This window comes from Mizuhopecten yessoensis, unplaced genomic scaffold (assembly GCF_002113885.1).
Source record: "Mizuhopecten yessoensis strain PY_sf001 unplaced genomic scaffold, ASM211388v2 scaffold9311, whole genome shotgun sequence".
In the NCBI taxonomy this organism is placed as follows: Eukaryota; Metazoa; Mollusca; class Bivalvia; order Pectinida; family Pectinidae; genus Mizuhopecten; species Mizuhopecten yessoensis.
The window spans coordinates 787320-805590 of record NW_018407984.1 but is presented as its reverse complement, the minus strand read 5'-3'; the positions used below and the strand labels follow the sequence as shown (position 1 = coordinate 805590).

Below are 18271 nucleotides of genomic sequence, written 5' to 3'. Positions count from 1 at the left end.
TAAAGCTCAAGTATTGGTCCGTATGGGTCTTTTTTCTATAGACCAATACCTTCACGGTTCCGTCTTCTTTCTTTACTAGTAGAGTATCTAAGAAGGGCATTGTGCCGTTGGTTTCTTCCTCACATGTAAATTTGATGTTGTGTAAAAGAATTTCTCATATTCCATACTTACCAACCTGAAGAAAATGTTTAGAAATATTCATAATGTATACCTTACTTAGTTCTCTAATTAAGAGAGTGGTCTTTTTACCAGGAAAGTGATGGGTGATGTATATATCTAAATATATGTTAAGTTTATGCTTGTAAATAATTCTGGAACTTATCTATGAAAACACTACAAAACTCGGATGAAATCATGACATTGATTACGTTCCTGGTTGGATATACAGTATTTCTGTTGTGGTGACTGTTAAGATTGTGTAACACAGCATCCCCGTGGAAACAAAATGTGCACATCCCCTGTTCGACTTTTTATGTGCTCTCTTTAAGTAGCAATAGTTCGTTTGACCACGACGATACCTATCCCCTGAGCCAGACACAAAGGAAACTACTTACTCTACTTCAGCAGCCTATAACCTCACATCTTACAAACAGCATGTCGCACAAACAGGGATGGCTTACTTCGAAGCTGTGTGATAAGTGTTATGATTGGGATTTTCTTAGCATGAACATTCCCTTTCTTGAAAGTAGCGTCACTCAAATGTATGCTCCGAAAAATCATTAATTTCTCGATAGATGACAGTCGTACACACACAAGTTTTTGAGAGATGCAAGTTGAAAACGTGTTAATGCTTTGTCGTGGTTTCTTTGTCCCTACCCGTTTTTCTATTTGAAGAATTGACATTAAATTGGTTGACCTATATCTGGTGGGTATCGTTGATGAAATAGAATATCCCTATACCTCCGAACAATTTAGAACAACTTGTTCACTTGATTTTCGATTTCCGTGTTATAAACTCCCTTCGCTATTCAGCTATTATACATGTTTTAAGTATGGAGAGTGAATACTTCAGATTTATCAGTAGGTCAATAGGTCAACATGATCTTTTACTAGAATGAAATGTTGGTTCACTGACAAAAGAATCATTGCCTTCTCATGGGCCGCAATAATACATATTTACTATGAAACTTGTATTTCTTTCTACATCGATCTTTTACAGTCTTTCGCCCACTATGTTCGTCAGTGAAACACTGATTGCCGGTAGATGTTGCAAGCTGTTGTATTTATACAAAAATTAATGTAAGGAAAAAAAAACAGTATCTAGTAAAATAGAAATGTCCCCGCCCTACAAGCTTCACTTTTTCTGTTGAGCCAGCATTGAGCAAAATTCACTTTGAAGCTTTTGAATTTAAACCAGCTGAGTAAGGACCCAGCGACCGACCACTGTGTATTTGGTGTATACTATGAACCCAGGTAAACAAATTTGTTCTGTATATTTAGCTAAGTTCTGCTAGTTTTTAATTTTGATTTAACACATGGTTGTCATTTCCAAAATTTTACTGTATTTAAAGTGGACATGTATATCGCGTTTCGTTGTCACCGGCGATTGGTTAGTATAATTTTACCATCTCAATATAAAGAACCTTACTAATGTTTTGCTGCTAATATATCATTGTGGGTAGAGGACTAAACATTATTAAGATAAATATCTAACATTAAACATGTTTCCCAGGCCGATTGTTAGATTTTTCAAATAGTCATATTTTATTTTCATATTAACCTGACCAAACAAATTATGTGGCGTTGTTCTTCAGTGAAAGAGAAAAACCTTATATTTCTATATTTAAACAGGCCGGTTTGTCATAAATCGTTGACGTTAACGGCTGCCTTTTCTTCGAGAACAAAAGTTAAATACCCACGGACAGTCATTTAAAAATACTCCTCTGTTGTCAACACAAACATAATTAAATGTGAATATAGGTGTCTAATTGAGCAGACAATGTAAACCATACACTACGACATCTCATATAGACTTTGGGTATTCTATACAGGTGTCACTACACAGGTGTGATTCAATATTTTTCTGTATGATCGGCTTTCAATTTATATGACAACGAGATTAAAGATCCTCCGATAGGGCCTATTGTACTTACATAAACCATGTTTTCTTTAGTGATTACATTGTTGTTTCATTCTTGTCCTGAACCATTAAGATCGTTTCATTTAATATGTTTTCTTTTTCTTTATAACGTCGAAATTTAGCAGGATAATGACAATAGACATACGTTATCCCGGGTATAATAATACTTTTTTTTATGTTAGTGCGGGCCACTTATATCCCACGTTTTGATCCTAGACAGAGTTCACAGGCCGGTATACAGGCACGTTAAGTTCTCGGTAACTCATGCGGTGACTTACGTAGAATATCTGATGTGATGGTCCCTTTAATGAGAAAGTACGAGAGCATGGAATAGACTGATATAGCCTACGGATGTTCGAATGTGAAATGAAACGGGGCTTAGTATTTCAAGTCAGGAGTTAATTGGATATATCTGATAAAAACTGGTGAAGAATTACTTGACTGACACCTTACAAAATCAATCGAAATGAAAAATTGGCAGGATCAGTTAAAACACTTGTGATTAAAAGGTGAGTGATTTAGAAAAAGAAGTAACGTATCTTCAAAACATTGCTTATGCTCTATACAGGTGTATTGAGCGACAACGTTATTTCATATAACAATATGGATTTCCATACTAAAATTTCAGGGAAATTGTAAATTTGTTGTATCATGTACTGTAACAATAGAAATATTGGAACATGTTGTGTTCATAAAACTAGTCACGATTCCTATCAGCTTATTTTTAAATACAGGATAGACTTCAATAAAAGATCAATTTGTAAGATTCACAAAATATGTAGATACTTTAAATTATGAGTATCATGCTTGTTTCTGTGAAGCTAAATGTGTTGACTGTTATATGTTAGGGAGGTTAATAGAAAAGCATATATCAATATATGCTTGTATATACGACCGTCGTCGTTAACCTGTCTAACTTAGCACTTTGGGAAGGATAGAACGACCCTGTATAAAGTGTAACAGTACATAGTGGGTTCACCTAACACCGCATTACACAACTAAGGGGCGTTGTACTACCCAGGCACAATTTGCAAGAACATGGTGAGTCTTAATACGGTGCTACTGATAATCTTCCTGATTAAATGGTGACAACTGTAATATACTTCTTCTAAAAAAAACGTGGATGACACAGGATATACGATGTTTTCCATTGAATATATTACTTTTTTCGAGTATGACTGATGTAAGTTTTAATGAAACATTCATGTACATTGTCTGACTTAAAACGTTAAATGTTTGAATTCTCGTTGAATGATATCAGTAACCTGCCGAACGTAAATGGTGTCCGAAATTTGATGTGAGGTCATAATCACCGAACTGCTTTGTTTGTTGGTATCATCACTAGTAACAGTGTACCACACTTTTACATCTACACTGAACCATTTGATTAGTTCTAAATATTTCACTGGTGATAAGTTAATGACTTGCGCTGACTGTCTTCTGTTAATAAATGTGCGAGTGTGAACACGAGATATGGCAAAAGAGTAAATAGAATTTAATATGAGCATCTAATAAGCGCAGGAGTCAAATGGCTGCGTTTACATTACGTGTCCTATTCGAATTACACAGAAAAGTGGAAAACACTGTTATTAATGCATCACAACAAGCAATACAGGGACATGGTAACTATGAAGACATATAATTTTATCAGAGTCGAACGAAGAATGTGGTAAACAGAATGTTAATGAACTTAATGCAAGCGTAATAAAACTATTGATAACATCAAGGACAAATACCTTCAAGGTATGTATGTCAAATGATTAAGTAAATAACAATGTGTTGTGGAGAACTTGAGCTTCACATGAGATTTCACACGTTAGTGGTGAATGTTATTTAACACATGTTTCAGACAGGTTGAAGTGGACACTATGTTGTAAACCTAATTGACCCTCATGTACTCGAGCACTCACTCGGCTGATAAACGATTTTAATCATTAATCGATAGATCTTCACTCATGACCTTTGACCTCGTTGCCTAGCTTTTTACGCCCGGGTTATGTGTATACACGGCTCTGACATTTCGTTATGATAACGAAATTTAAAAGATTTGTTTGAATGTCATACAGTTAAGAGATGGGTTATTTTGTTACAAATGTATGTCGATATTAATTCAAAATGCCATCCATGGAAGCTTTAAAAGTACCATATTTTATAAGCAAGGATTTCACAATATACAATTAATAGAAATGCCTTATAGATTCCGGAAACAGAAATCACATACCATTTCTCAAACGGATTATATGTATATATATATAAAACTATGATAAAAAGTGATTAAATGTCCATGTGAAGGAAGTAAATATAGAAAAAATAAAATTAACGACCGACTAAAAAACTAGCTGCTTTCACCCATCACAGGGCTCTTCAGGTTTATCCAAAATTCTCTTTTGAATAAACCTGAAGATCCCTGTGAAGGGTGAAAGCAGCTAGTCTTTTAGTCGGTCGTTAATTTTATTTTTTCTATATATAAAACTATATATTCATAGTATTGTGAGATACTATCTGTTTTAAAAGATATCTTTTGAATCTTCCCTTGGGTGGTCTCTTTAAAAATATTGGACTGTAGTGTATGATGTTTTGTCGATTTGAAGAATGTTTATGTTTGTAGAAAGTATTAAAGGTAGATATCTGATTCTTGTTGTTAAATGCAAGCACTACGGCTATGCAGTGGCGGATCCAGAGGTTTTTTGGGGCTTCAAGACCCCCCTCCCCACACGATGATAATATATCATTCCTTTGATCTTACGTTTAGCTATCATGAAGTTACGTAGGAAATCGAGAAGCAGCTATATGTCACATTGACATACTATATTATACGTAAACGTAAGCATTGGCGTGGTATGTAACGACCGCCAGAAACACAATTACCATGTACATGTATATGACATTTGTTACTATAGTAATGCATGATCAATATCAGCAGATCCTGGTGACCGTATCCTACTTGATGCATGGTGTTTACGTCATTAGTGGGTTTAAAACCAATTATGAGCTACAAGGAAATGTGGTTTCCTTATATAGTGATACTAGGAGTGGACTGGTCGTACCAGGGTCCTATCCAAATTTCATTGGTTCAAAGATCCGTTAAGGAGAATTTTTCAATTATTTTCTTTTACCGAAAACAAAAAATGTTACAGAGTATATTTGTCATTAACATCGTATAAAGGCGTTCATTGTGAATCCCAGGAAATCGATATTTTGTGTTTCAGGCAAATATTTATGAAAATATCAGTGATTATAATTACTTGAAAGTGTCGTTAAGTTGATAGAGCTACTTACAACTAAGACATTTTAAAGAGGAAGTCGTTTCTACATGGCATGACCAGACGATAGTATCACTGTGTAATGGACACGTTTTACTTATATGTCACTTTTTGTTATAAACCCACCACCTGCGTGGATTACCTTGGTTCTTATCTGTCCATTCAATCACTGTTTTACAATGTGCCAATAGTTAAATTAGATTCTAGTTAAATCCTGTTTTATTTTCATCATTGTAATCCTACCGTCTTCCACTTCTGTTCAGTTTTAAAATGCTATTACAGCAAAACTACGTGGTATTTAAAATTTAAAGGTAAACTATTGCGTGTTTATTATTTTAAATGAAATTCATTGACTGTATAGTCTGAGTCGTTTGATATAGATAGCAGTAAGTACATTGACATTGACGTTAGCTCATAAATCAAACTTTAATGGAGTGTATATTAGCAATACACTTGATTTTGATGATTATAATATAGATGTGTTTAATGTTTATAATTTTTATGGGATTGATGACGGATTGACTCGGTGCATACTCACAAACACACACATATATAAGTGATTTTTGTGTTAAGAAATATAAGGAGACGGTCGGATAGATATAGGCCGGTAAGGATGTATTACATATCCAAGTACTAGGTACAGGATGTTATGTTCAGTGATAAAGGACGAATGGTTGGTATCTAATCTGAAGAAGTAAAGTTTAGTGTCGCTGCAATACATCACCAGGACACAACAGTAGACATCACCAGGACACAACTGTAGACATCACCAGGACACGACAGTAGACATCACCAGGACATAACAGTAGACATCACCAGGACAAAACAGTAGACATCACCAGGACACAGCATATAGCCATCACCAGGACACAACAGTAGACATCACCAGGACACGACAGTAGACATCACCAGGACACGACATAAGACATCACTAGGACATAACAGTAGACATCACCAGGACACGACAGAAGACATCCCCAGGACACGACAGTAGACATCACCAGGACATAACAGAAGACATCACCAGGACAAAACAGTAGACATCAACAGGACAAAACAGTAGAAGACATCACCAGGACAAAACAGTAGACATCCCCAGGACACAGCATATAGCCATCACCAGGACACAACAGAAGACATCACCAGGACACAACAGAAGACATCACCAGGACATAACAGTAGACATCACCACGACATAACAGTAGACATCACCAGGACACAACAGAAAGACATCACCAGGACACGACAGTAGACATCACAAGGACACAACAGTAGACATCACCAGGACACAACAGTGGGCATCACCAGGACACAGCATATAGACATCAGCAGGACACGACAGTAGACATCACCAGGACACAACAGATAGACATCACCAGAACAAGACAGTAGACAACACCAGGACACAACAGTAGACATCACCAGGGCACGACAGAAGACATCACCAGGACACAACAGAAGACATCACCAGGACACGACATAAGACATCACTAGGACATAACAGTAGACATCACCAGGACACGACAGAAAACATCACCAGGACACAACAGTAGACATCACCAGGACACGACATAAGACATCACCAGGACATAACAGTAGACATCACCAGGACATAACAGTAGACATCACCAGGACACAACAGTAGACATCACCACGACACAACAGATAGACATCACCAGGCCACAACAGTGGACATCACCGGCACACAACAGTAGACATCCACAGGACACAACATATAGGCATCACCAGGACACAGCAGTAGACATCACCAGGCCACAACAGCGAACATCACCGGGACACAACAGTAGACAACACCAGGACACAACAGACAGACATCACCAGGACACAACAGATAGACATCACCAGGACACAACAGTGGACATCACCGGGACACAACAGTAGACATCACCAGGGCACGACAGTAGACATCACCAGGACACAGCATATAGACATCACCAGGACACGACAGAAGACATCACCAGGACATAACAGTAGACATCACCAGGACATAACAGTAGACATCACCCGGACAAAACAGTAGACATCACCAGGACACAGCATATAGACATCACCAGGACACAACAGTAGACATTACCATGACATAACATAAAGACATCACCAGGACACAACAGTAGCCATCACCAGGACATATTAGTAGACATCGCCAGGACACAACAGTAGACATCACCAGGACAAAACATATAGACATCATCAGACATCACCAGGACACAACAGTAGACATCACCGGGACACAACAGTAGACATCACCAGGGCACGACGGTAGACATCACCAGGACACAGCATATAGACATCACCAGGACACAACAGAAGACATCACCAGGACATAACAGTAGACAACACCAGGACACAACAGTAGACATCCCCAGGACACAGCATATAGACATCACCAGGACAAAACATATAGACATCATCAGACATCACCAGGACACAACAGTAGACATCAACAGGACACAACATATAGACATCACCAGGACACAACAGTAGACATTACCAGGACATAACATAAAGACATCACCAGGACACAACAGTAGACATCACCAGGACATATTAGTAGACATCGCCAGGACAAAACAGTAGACATCAACAGGACAAAACAGTAGACATCACCAGGACACAACAGTAGACATCACCAGGACATATTAGTAGACATCGCCAGGACACAACAGTAGACATCACCAGGACACGACAGTAGACATCACCAGGACATAACAGTAGACATCACCAGGACATAACATAAAGACATCACCAGGACAAAACAGTAGACATCACCAGGACACAGCATATAGACATCACACCAGGACAAAACATATAGACATCACCAGGACACAACAGAAGACATCAACAGGACACAACATATAGACATCACCAGGACAAAACATATAGACATCACCAGGACACGACATTAAGACATCACTAGAACATAACATATAGACATCACCAGGACACGACATAAAGACATCACCAGGACACAACATATAGACATCCCCAGGACACAACAGTAGACATCACCAGGACAAAACAGTAGACATCACCAGGACACAACCTATAGACATCACCAGGACATAACATATAGACATCACCAGGACACAGCATATAGACAGTAGACATCAACAGGACAAAACACCAGCCATCCCCAGGACACAGCATAAAGACACCACCAGGACACAACATAAAGATATCACCAGGACACAACATTAGACATTACCAGGACACAACAGTAAACATCACCAAGACACAACAGAGGACACGACAGAAGACATCACGAGGACACAACAGTAGACCTCACCAGGACACAGCATAAAGACATCACCAGGACACAACATATAGATATCACCAGGACACAACAGTAGACATTACCAGGACACAACAGTAGACATCACCAGGACACAACAGTAGACATCACCAGGACAAAACAGAAGACATCACCAGGACATAGCATATAGACATCCCCAGGACAAAACAGTAGACATCAACAGGACAAAACAGTAGACATCACCAGGACAAAACAGAAGACATCACCAGGACATAGCATATAGACATCACCAGGACAAAACAGTAGACATCAACAGGACAAACCAGTAGACATCACCAGGACAAAACAGAAGACATCAACAGGACAAAACAGTAGACATCCCCAGGACAAAACATATAGACATCACCAGGACACGACATTAAGACATCGCCAGGACATAACATATAGACATCACCAGGACACAACAGTAGACATTACCAGGACATAACATATAGATATCCCCAAGACACAACAGTAGACATCACCAGGACATAACAGTAGACATCACCAGGACAAAACAGTAGACATCAACAGGACAAAACAGTAGACATCACCAGGACACAGCATATAGACATCACCAGAACACAACATATAGACATCACCAAGACACGACATAAAGACATCACCAGGACAAAACATATAGACATCATCAGGACATAACATATAGACATCACCAGGAACAGTAGACATCAACAGGAAGGACACGACAGTAGACATCACCAGGACACAACATATAGACATCACCAGGACACAACAGTAGACATCACCAGGACATAACAGTAGACATCACCAGGACACAGCATAAAGACATCACCAGGACACAACATGTAGATATCACCAGGACACAACAGTTGACATCACCAGGACACAACAGTTAGACATCACCAGGACACAACATATAGACATCACCAGGACACAACAGTAGACATCACCAGGACACGACATAAACACATCACCAGGTCACAACAGTTAGACATCACCAGGACACAGCATATAGACATCACCAGGACACAACATATAGACATCAACAGGACACAACAGTAGACATAAACAGGACACGACATAAACACATCACCAAGACACAGCATATAGCCATCACCAGGACACAACATATATACATCACCAGGACACAACAGAAGACAACACCAGGACACAACATATATACATCACCAGGACACAACATATATACATCACCAGGACACAACATATAGCCATCACCAGGACACAGCATCTAGACATCACCAGGACACGACAGCAACATATAGACATCACCAGGACACGACATAAAGACATCACCAGGATACAACATATAGACATCACCAGGACACGACATAAAGACATCACCAAGACACAGCATATAGACATCACCAGGACACAGCATATAGACATCACCAGGACACGACATAAAGACATCACCAGGACGCAAAATATAGACATCACCAGGACACGACATAAAGATATCACCAGGACATAACATATAGACATCACCAGGACACGACATAAAGACATCACCAGGACACAACATATAGAGATCACCAGGACATAACATATAGACATCACCAGGACACAACAGAAGACATTACCAGGACATAACATATAGATACCACCAGGACACAACAGTAGACATCACCAGGACATAACAGTAGACATCACCAGGACACAACAGTAGACATCACCAGGACACGACATAAAGATATCACCAGGACATAACATATAGACATCACCAGGACACGACATTAAGACATCACCAGGACATAACATATAGACATCACCACGTATAGACATCACCAGGACACAACATTAGACATCACCAGGACACAACATATAGACATTACCAGGACACAACAGTAGACATCACCAGAACACAACATATAGACATCACCAGGAAACAACAGAAGACATCACCAGGACACAACAGTAGACATTACCAGGACATAACATATAGATACCCCCAGGACACAACAGTAGACATCACCAGGACACGACATAAAGACATCACCAGGACACAACAGTTAGACATCACCAGGACACAACATATAGACATCACCAGTACACAACATTAGACATCACCAGGACACAACGTATAGACATCACCAGGACACAACATATAGACATCACCAGGACACAACATATAGACATCACCAGGACACAACATATAGACATCACCAGGACACAAAAGTAGACATCACCAGGACACAACATATATACATCACCAGGACACAGCATATAGACATCACCAGGACACAACAGTAGACATCACCAGGACACGACAATAGACATCCCCAGGACATAACAGTAGACATCACCAGGACAAAACAGTAGACATCAACAGGACAAAACAGTAGACATCACCAGGACACAACCTATAGACATCACCAGGACACAACATAAAGACATCACCAGGACACGACAATAGACATCCCCAGGACATAACAGTAGACATCACCAGGACAAAACATATAGTCATCACCAGGACACAACATATAGACATCATCAGGACACAAAAGTAGACATCACCAGGACAAAACATATAGTCATCACCAGGACACAACATATAGCCATCACCAGGACACAACATATAGACATCGCCAGGACACAACAGTAGACATCACCAGAACACAACATATAGACATCACCAGGACACAAAAGAAGACATCACCAGGACACAACATATAGACATCCCCAGGACACGACAGAAGACATCACCAGGACACACCAGTAGACATCCCCAGGACACAACAGATAGACATCCCCAGGACACAACAGTAGACATCACCAGAACACGACAGAAGACATCACCAGGACATACCAGGACACGACATAAAGACATCACCAAGACACAGCATATAGACATCACCAGGACACAAAAGTAGTCATCACCAGGACACAACATATATACATCACCAGGACACAGCACATAGACATCACCAGGACACAACAGTAGCCATCACCAGGACACAACAGTAGACATCCCCAAGACACAACAGTAGACATCCCCAGGACACAACATATAGACATCCCCAGGACACGACAGAAGACATCACCAGGACATAACATATAGCCATCCCCAGGACACAACAGTAGACATCACCAAGACACGACAGAAGACATCACCAGGACACGACAGAAGACACCACCAGGACACAACAGTAGACATCACCAGAACACGACAGAAGACATCACCAGGACATAACATATAGCCATCCCCAGGACACAACAGTAGACATCACCAAGACACGACAGAAGACATCCCCAGGACACGACAGTAGACATCACCAAGACACGACAGTAAACATCACCAGGACACAACAGATAGACACCACCAGGACACAACAGTAGACATCACCTGGACACAACATATAGACATCCCCAGGACACAAAAGTAGGCATCCCCAGGACACAACATATATACATCACCAGGACACAGCATATAGTCATCCCCAAGACACGACAGAAGACATCACCAGGACAACATATAGACATCACCAGTACACAACATTAGACATCACAAGGACACAACGTATAGACATCACCAGGACGCAACATATATACATCACCAGGACACAACATATAGACATCCCCAGGACACAAAAGTAGGCATCCCCAGGACACAACATATATACATCACCAGGACACAAAATATAGACATCACCAGGACACAACATAGAGACATCACCAGGACACAAAAGTAGACGTCACCAGGACACAACATATATACATCACTAGGACACAGCATATAGACATCACCAGGGGACAACAGATAGACATCACCAGGACACAACAGTAGCCATCACCAGGACACAACAGTAGACATCCCCAAGACACAACAGTAGACATCCCCAGGACACAGCATTTAGACATCACCAGGACCCAACAGTAGACATCACCAGGACACGACAATAGACATCACCAGGACATAACAGGACACAACATATAGACATCACCAGGCCACAACAGTAGATATCACCAGGACACGACAGAAGACATCAACAGGACACAACAGTAGACATCACCAGGACAAAACAGTAGACATCAACAGGACAAAACAGAAGACATCACCAGGACATCGCATATAGACATCACCAGGACAAAACAGTAGACATCAACAGGACAAAACAGAAGACATCACCAGGACATAACAGTAGACATGACCAGGACATAACATATAGACATCACCAGGACATAACAGTAGACTTCACCAGGACACGACAATAGACATCACCAGGACATAATATAGACATCACCAGGACACGACATATAGACATCACCAGACATCACCAGGACATAACATAAAGACATCACCAGGACACGACAGTAGACATCCCCAGGACACGACAGAAGTCATCCCCAGGACACGACAGTAGACATCACCAGGACACAACAGATAGACATCACCAAGACTCCGAGATAGACATCACCAGGACACAACAGATAGACATCACCAATACTCAGAGATAGACATCGCTAGGAGAAAATGTAGCCACACCACGACGCTTTCTCGTTGTAGACAAAGAACTGGATACACTTATAAACTCAGTGTAAATGATGTTGCTATGGAAACTAGGCATTACTATGGAAATCTAATTAATTTGCTTCGGACGATAATGGTTTGGGTTTCAGAACGACTGATGATTGCTGCAAATTACCATTTCGTGTATATGGTTTAAAAACAATAGAGCACGTATTCAAAGTCGGGAACTAAAACCGATTTCTTGTATTCTCGGTCAGGTCATTTTAATCCTCTGTATTTTTAACAGGGTTGACCTAGTGTAATTTTATACATGTGTAACTGTGTTTGTGAGTGTGATTGTGCATTTTACTTGAACGCCTGGCACACAAGCCTATCTGTATCATGGGAGACTATCATCATAGCAATTGGATTTATATTTTTACTTTAAATGGTTGAAATAGAATATCGACTCTAATTCACTCCTTGATGGTCACCTGTTGAGCATTGAAAAAGACACACATTAGGTAAGTACACTATACATTTGTAATATGTCCTATGAAACATTGTTGATGTATATCGATTTTAAACCGCCTTTTTCCTAACTGACTTGGCGAATTACATTCTCAGAATGGTACAATCTTATTATTTCTTTGTCAATTTTGAAACAAACAAAGTAAATTCGACCGTCAAAGCGGATATAATTTCTCTTTGTATAGTTATATGTAGTACAAACATTTAAATAAGCTTTGTAGGTTCATGTAAGTCACTCAGGAAAGTGTTTATGTGTGACTTTCAGGCAAGTTAAACCTGTACTTCTAAATTGGTTAAAAAACATTTAAGACTTATTTTGAACATAAGTGTCATTGATGGGTCCTAAGCGGACGAGACATCAATATAGTGCTGTTGAAATGCTTACTTTGTATGGCTTTCTGCTTAGAGAAACCAAATTTATATATATGTGCTTTTTTGTTATATTCTAGATATTGTGGATAGTGTTATTAGCCTCTCATATAATGGTCGATTTACACGCATTAAGTTTTTGTGTATATCATATCTATGTAGTGAAGAATTGTTTCGTAATTTGTATCCAAAGTTTTTATATAGTAGTCGACCTTCATTTGGACCGTCTGTTTCTAGGATCATTCATATATCGAGAATCTCCTGTCCAAAGCCCCGGCCGTGATGGCTCCGCATAAATCAACACTTGTATTGCTCTATTGTAACATATGAACATAGTGTTTAGACCTACAGATAAAGCTATATCCTGCAGCGTTGATATCACGGTTCCTTACATTAACAGACGTGTTTTAGTGTTGTTTTCTAGCTGGTTCTTTGCATAGTATAAATGTGATTCGTTTTAATTGTTATGCATCTATGTACTCATTATGTCTGAGTGTTGTTATAAGTTGCTTGAATTGTAATCACTCATTGTGACCATTATCCTGTATACAATGTGTATAACTAGATTATTTCAGCCAGGGCTGATATGCTCAAAGCACAATAAGCTTAATGGGTTCCGGTCACACATTTTCAAACTGTTTTTTCAGAAACATTTTGTGAATAAAAACAGTTTTCGTCACACGAGCTTTGGATGATCGACCTGCATTCCTACTCAAATAATTATAGTGACAATTTTCAGTACATTTTGTATAAATATTTGATAAAAAATTACACTAACTTATCGTTTAGATAACCAGGCCTATAAAACTGAAAATAAGGATTATTCTTCATGTTGAGTTGTTTAATCCAGTCTTACTAATTGTCATTGTAGTAGTCGCCATCGTGTATACTGTGTTTAACCCTTTCTCCACTGTAGACCATAATGAACTCGTCAATATCAATGCAGGGTAGAGTCTACTAAATTTACATAGGGGGTGAAAGGGTTAACCTTTACACATGTACTTAATGCAGTAAAACCGAGAACATCGGTTTGGTTCCTTTTATTCAGATGTCATCGTAATCTCAGTTGTTTCTTTTTGTATCGACAGAATTTTCTCTGGTATGTTGACACCATAGTGTACACATTTCTTTTGTTTGAAATTGATTTTTAACGAAAGATCAGACTATTTAGTTGTTTTACCAACGGGATTAACCTGAGTTCTCCGTTTCATCCAATTGTATAAATACAGTAAAACCTCTTTTTACTTCCACCATTTTTACAGAGAAACTTTGGTGTTATCAAAGTTTGAAACAAACCATTGTGTTTTAACAAGGTCGAATAAAACGTTATATTAACAGGGTCTATTTGATAAAACAATTACGTCTTTGTCTTTTTCGATCGATTACTTGTTTCTGTCAAAGTTAATAGAATAACGAACTGACCTTTTCAAACGTATGTACATGTAATTGAGAATTATAATCCAATATTTTTCAATCAGCTGACTGCTCAATGTAACCGAAATATACTTTGTATTTTTAAGTACTGTTTTTATAAGCTCAAAACCTTATTTACTCCATTCCATTTTCATTCCAAAGAGTTTTGTTGATTATGCAAATTATGTTTTGCCGCGATAAATACACCATCAGTTAGTAACACAGTTGTGTATTTATCATTTTGTCCATCTCGTGCCTTCGATATCTGTATGCTAACAAAAGTGAGTATCTCGTAATTATAGTCCGTTGAATTTAAAACCTGCTGCTGCATTCAAACCCTCTATGATTACATTCGTTTGATAATAGTGACAGGGCAGAAATGAGTCCATATTTCTTACGTTAATATCCCCATTCATCCGGTATGAAGTGAGACATACATGTTGTAATACACCAGCACACCACTATCTGAAATATGACACCATCCTATTGAATGCACCTCCCAGATACACCTAATACACCTTTATCCTTTCGTCACCTGGTAATCATCAAAAACTCAGTCTAACAATATTCGCATTCACTACGGACTAAGTATTTAAAAACTCATATCAGGTATCAAGCTGTAAATATAATTTCTGTTTTAGATGAAGTGATTAAGATTGATACAATCTGCTTTAGGAGCCAATAGCTTCTCCTTGATCACGTATGGTTAGTTTTATTCAAGATGTATGCTGTTAAGTTACACGTGAAATAACACGTCAAATATCAGTTTCGTTTATTATCGCATACTTAAATCACAAAGTACTCTATCGTTGATAGTTAACTAGCATTTTGATGATTTAGCTTTTAACTTGAAGTAAATATGTCCTGATACACATATATAGTTGATNATTGTCTCCCCCTAAACCTTTTTTTTTTTTTTTTTTTAAATGATTTATCTTTTTACTTTAAGTAAACATGTCTTGATACGTATATACGGTTGATTACCTCTAACTGTTTACCATCTTCTTTACTAACAAAAAAATATCATGTTTACATATCGCGGTTATTTAAACATTTAAATAATATTATCACAGTAGCTCACGGGAAGTATATTATTTTTATATGATATAATATAGTTTTTATTACATCTACTGTATTAAATATTTTTCTCAAAGTATTGTCATTTTGAGAATAAAAATGCATCTATTTTCAGAAATATAGGGCAGGTGTCGCGATATAAGTACTGAATTCAGAATACATGTACTTTGTTTTATATGTCTTGTTTCACATTGTAATATAATCACATATACATGTGTATGTCGGTAGATTACTTAAATTACATTGTAATATAATATCATGTATTACTGTTGATTACTTGTAATACAATGAAATATAATCAATATGTCAGTACTCGGTAACATAATCACATAATCAATTATTGGAGAATACCATAAATTACTTTGTAAAATTGTAATATAATGTATATATAACGGAATACTGCCCGAATTACACTGTAGCATAACCACACATTATTGTAGATTACTAAGTCTATAGGTGAATTTGTAACGTTGTAATATAATATATATATATTACAGAATTTGCCCGTATTACACTATATCATAATCACATATTATTATAAATTACTACAGGTTACTTTGTAACGTTGTAATATAATCATATATGTAGCTGAAGATTATCCGTATTACACTGTAACATAATCATTTACACTGCTTTAGATTATGGACGGATTGGTCGGGTGGTTGACATTCAGAGAAAGTGTTTCTCCTGCCCACACAACTCAAACAACACTGGATGTTGCGGTATCTGTGCTGTAGCATTAAAGTGAGGGGTCACTATAAATGATACCATTGGAAGCACGGTTCCACTACAAGCAGAACACAATACAACTCCAGCACACATGCGGGCATACACACATAGGGAGAAACATGTATTAGCCAGGTGACAAAGGATTAGTAGTTAGCACCGGACAAGATAGCTCCTGCGAATTCATCAAAATTGTATTGATTAATGTATATGCTAATTGTATTGATTGTATAAATTGTATATCTATGTACTGTAAAGCGCTTTAGAGTGGCCTATTCTAGCTAAATAGGGCGCTGTATCAAATGTTGTATATTACTATTAGTTGTATAATTTCGATGAACGACCATTTTGTACCGCTTTAGGAACAATGCACGAGTAACTCGACGTGTATACGTGTATCTTATAAACCAGTTATATATACATGTTTACATTATAGTTATATCTGATGTATTTATACTCAAACGTGTTAATCACTCCCATTGCTGTTTATCACTATGGAAAGAGAAGTGTAACACATACAATTTACAGTCGAAATCACTCCAACTAACGTTTGTCATAAGGTTAGGCGCAAATATGGCGGACAAGCAAATCCCCTGGGAGTAATGTTTAGGGTTTACTGATCAATTTAGGTTGTTATTTCTTGCAGCATTTTGTCCGAAAAAAAAGTGTAAGGCGTCTCACGAAGCCTATCATTGGATATAACAACAACATTATTCATGCATTCATCAACTCTTGTCCAACACCTGAACACAGGAGTGTCACAGAATTATGTCGCATTGTTAGTACCCTTCGAATATCTAATCGTGTATTTTTGCTACTGTCCGTGCCATGTACAGCAGGCTTTCAATGCAATTATACAATAGTCATACCATGTTCACTTTTATGATTTGACATACGACACGGATCACAAGTTATGTGATATCAAATACGGATAGAAAACTAAAATATTTGTTAGATGCAACATTTTCTGACCACTATGGCCACCGGAAGTGCAAGCCTATTACTGCCAACAAATTTGAATGGAAGATGTTTGTTTTATCTGTGTCCCC

General features: G+C 38.2%; 1 protein-coding gene across 5 annotated transcripts in view; it reads left to right on the top strand.

Annotated features, from left to right (window-relative positions):
- The window catches only part of LOC110457797, an 87703-nt gene that overhangs the window by 30790 nt on the left and 38642 nt on the right, over positions 1–18271 (top strand). Inside the window, exon 1 of one of the 5 annotated variants that reach the window (XM_021509205.1) lies at positions 2342–2589. The exons of 2 other annotated variants lie outside the window; for them this stretch is intronic. The gene's annotated coding sequence lies outside the window, so the exon portion shown is untranslated. Of the gene's footprint in view, positions 1–2341; positions 2590–3065; positions 3122–12931; positions 13631–18271 lie in introns of those variants that run through there. 2 more of the 5 variants (XM_021509208.1, XM_021509206.1) reach the window with 2 other exon arrangements.